Source organism: Zingiber officinale, chromosome 6A (assembly GCF_018446385.1).
Source record: "Zingiber officinale cultivar Zhangliang chromosome 6A, Zo_v1.1, whole genome shotgun sequence".
Lineage (NCBI taxonomy): Eukaryota > Viridiplantae > Streptophyta > Magnoliopsida > Zingiberales > Zingiberaceae > Zingiber > Zingiber officinale.
The window spans coordinates 49,853,666-49,857,366 of NC_055997.1; the positions used below are offsets into that span (position 1 = coordinate 49,853,666).

The window sequence follows — 3,701 nt, forward strand, 5'->3', positions numbered from 1 at the left end:
GCCTAAAAAAACATGAGGGTTGAACACGGGATGTTTCAGGTTATGGATGCTCTAGGATGAGCATCATAACGTGGAGTACTGCTCCAGGGTGAGCATTTAATACAGTGAATGGTATAGGACCTTCATTGTTGGATTGGTTAACGCTCACGGGTGAGCGTTGAAGATAATGAAGAATATGAGACTTTCATTATGGTGGTGTAAACAACGAGTGAAGTTTTGAACAACGGTGAGTAACTCTTCAGGGGGAGAGTTCTTTTTGATGTGTGCCAAAGGGAGAGAATGTAGGGTTTAAGTTAGGCCTTCATTACCTAAAGAGGGAGTTTGCCCTCTAGGAAAGGGGGAGAGTGAAGGAAGCCCTCATTCATACCTTAGCATGAAGGAAGTTGAGGCTATGGGATTAGCCTAACTTAAAGGTATTGTCAAACATCAAAAAGGGGGAGATTGTTGGTACAATATTCCCTAGGTCAAGGTTGACCTGGTTGACTAAGCTTGAGAAGACTCAAGCTTGAGTCTTGATGTTTGGGTTTCGATGTTTGACAATACATGGAGACTGATAATACGTGAAGATTGTAGATGCAATTGTTCATTTAGGGAGATTGTGGGTACAATTCTCCTCTGGTCAAGGTTGACCAGTTAGATATGAAGAAGAGTCAAGTAGGTCAAAACTGACCAGATACTTGACTGGGAAAGTCCTAACTGGAGGCTAGGCAAATGAAAAATCCTGGTGAGTGAAGCCAGGTGAAAACCCTAATGAGTGAAGCTAGGTGAAAGTCCTGGTGAGGGAAGCTAGGCGGATGAAAGTCCTAGTGAGTGAAGCTAGGCAGATGGAAAGTCCTGGTGAGTGAAGCCAGATGAAAGCCCTAGTGAGTGAAGCTAGGTGAAAGTCCTAGTAAGTGAAGCCAAGCAGATGGGAAGTCCTAGTGAGTGAAGCTAGGCAGATGGAAAGTCATGGTGAGTGAAGCCAGGTGAAAACCCTAGTGAGTGAAACTAGGTGAAAGTCCTGGTGAGTGAAGTCAGACAGATGGGAAGTCCTAGTGAGTGAAGCTAGGCAGATGGAAAGACCTGGTGAGTAAAGCTAGGTATATGGAAATCTAGGTGGATCAAGGTTGACCGAACACCTAGTATTTGAAAGTCCAAGTAGGTCAAAGGATTGACCGGATACTTGGCAAGAGGAAATCAAGATGAGTCAAGGGTGATAAGACATCTGGTGGAAGGAAGTCCAAGTGGGTCATGGAAGACCGGACACTTGGCACGAGATGGTAAGTCCAAATGGGTCAAGGTTGACCGGACACTTGGTGCGAGAATAAAAAGTCCAGATGGTTCAAAATTTGATCAAACACTTAGCGGTCGTAAGTCCAATAGGGAGTTGGCATGGAACTAGGAAGTTCGGGCGTAGTAAATTTTCAAAGGCCATAACTTTTGACTTGGATATCGGAATGAGGTGATCTCAGATGTGAAACGAAGATCATTTTAAGGTCTACATATTTATCTGCTTGCCAATCAATTGGTCAATCGATTGGGGGGTTCAATCGATTTGTCAATCGATTGGTTGACGTGATTTCGTGTATAAATGGTCTGGATCGATTGGGTAATCAATCAAAACTTCCCCAATCGATTAAGAATTTTGACTGGGAGACTTTTTGAGCGATTAGTGAGCTTCTGAATTGATCAGTTGATCAATTGAAACCTCCAATCGATCAGCCGATCGATTGGAGCGCTGGAAATCATGCGATAAGCCTTAAATCGATCGGGTAATCGATTTAGGCGATTTCTAGAGAGCACAGGGGCGCTCTGAATCGATCAATCGATCGATTCAAAGTCTTCCCAATCAATTGGGATTCGACTGTTGGCGCTGGATAAAGCCGTTACGAGCGTCTTCTCAAACACATAGGGATTTCTCCACAGAGCTCACCGCCAGTTCTTGAAGTTTCTTGGAGCAAGGTGTTCTTGCACTTCCAAGGTCAAGAGGCATTCCAAACAAGAAGAGAAAAGCAAGCTAGGGTTTCTACCATGTAAATCTTGTAAGGTTTACTGTTTTATCAGCTTGTAATTTGTTCTTCTTATGTATCTTTGTGTGTGAGTCCTGTACAGGCTTCTCCACCTTCGGTAGTTACCGTAAAGGAGTGTTTTCATAGTAGAGAGTGTGTGTCATGTGTGGATCCTTGGATTAGTCACCTCTTCTTGAGGTGGATACCAAGTAAATCCTTTGTGTTAGCGTTGTATCTGTGTTTCTTGTATTTTTTGCTGCATATCATCACCAAGAAACAAGCGACAACAAGACGACGAGTGCACGACGAGCTATTCACCCCTCCCCCCTCCTCCTCCTAGCATATTTCGACCCTAACACGTATTTGGTCCTTATTCTTGATTATTATGATAAGAGAAGTTTGGATAATTCTTCCAACCAAGGTTGTATGTGAATCTTGAGAATGATCTGTGCTTCCACATGTTTCACAGACACACACTATGGCATTGACGGTGCTAGAAGTTGTTCTCATATTTTCTACCTTTTTAGTAAGAGCATCCAGTTTTACAGACATCAAAGTAATTGCATCTATATCGAATTTTCCTGATGCTTTAATTGGGTTTGTATATGAATAGCCTCCACTCCTTTTTGTTACCCATTGATGATGGTTTTGTGCTACACTTTCAATAATGCTCTCGGCTTCATCTAGGCTTTTGTTCATAAGTGCCCCTCCGGCTGTAGACCTTTGTATGATAGTTGATGACATTATAAAACGTATGTAGAACTAGCCATTTTTCTAGTCCATGATGTGGCCATTGTCTGAGGATATTGTTGTATCTATCCCATGTTTCAAATAATGATTCAAAGTATGACTGTCTTAAGCTTGCTATTAAATTTCTCATATGAGCAGTTTTGCTTCGAGGATAGAATTTGTCCAAAAATTGTTACTCACATTGTTCCCAAGTGGATATACTATTTGCAGGAAAAGAATTTATCCACTGTTTGGCTCTGTCTATCAAAGAAAATCCAAATAATAATAATCGCACTGCTTTTACTGGAACACCATTCATTTTCATTGTACCACAGATTTCATAGAAAACTTCAAGATGTTGATTAGGATCTTCATATGGTCCACCTCCAAACTGATTCTGTTGAACCATAGTGATTATCGTAAGGTTGATTTCAAAATTATTAGTTTCAACAGATGACCTTGTGATGCTAGAACGAAGTCCTCTTGCATACGATGCTGCAAAACCTTTCAGTGGTTTGTTTGCCATATTTGAGTGTTCTTGTTCTTCTAGATATCTTTGCGAAGTTTTTCTTTTATGAAAGGTTCTATCAATTTCTAGATCAAAAGGTAACAAATCACGAGCAAGGTTAGATCTTCGCATACAAAGAACAAGATCACATGTCACAAAATTTTCTCTTTACTTGAAAGATAAAAAAAACTGAAATACTGAAAATATAAAATGCAAAATTTGAATTGTAACAAGGAAAATTGCAGAAAAAATAATAAGAAATGCAAGGTAAGCTTTCGAAAATAGAATTTCTAAAACTAGTTACAACTATGTAATAGAAAAGAAAAGTTTAGTCTAACTCGAAATGATTATCTCTAATGTCATAGACGCAGTCCCCGGTAATGACGCCAAAAACTTGTTACGCAACCACAAGTTCATGATTTCATCGTCAGTAATAAAAGATTATCGATCTCATAGGGACTGGTTATAAGAACAAG

At 40.3% G+C, this 3,701-nt stretch overlaps 1 non-coding gene across 1 annotated transcript; it reads left to right on the top strand.

Moving 5' to 3' along the window:
• Nucleotides 1–2,764: 2,764 nt before the first annotated feature.
• On the top strand, nucleotides 2,765–2,871 carry LOC121998898. Its single transcript, XR_006116685.1, has one exon. It is a non-coding gene; the product is annotated as a small nucleolar RNA R71 (small nucleolar RNA).
• The last annotated feature ends 830 nt before the right edge of the window (nucleotides 2,872–3,701 follow it).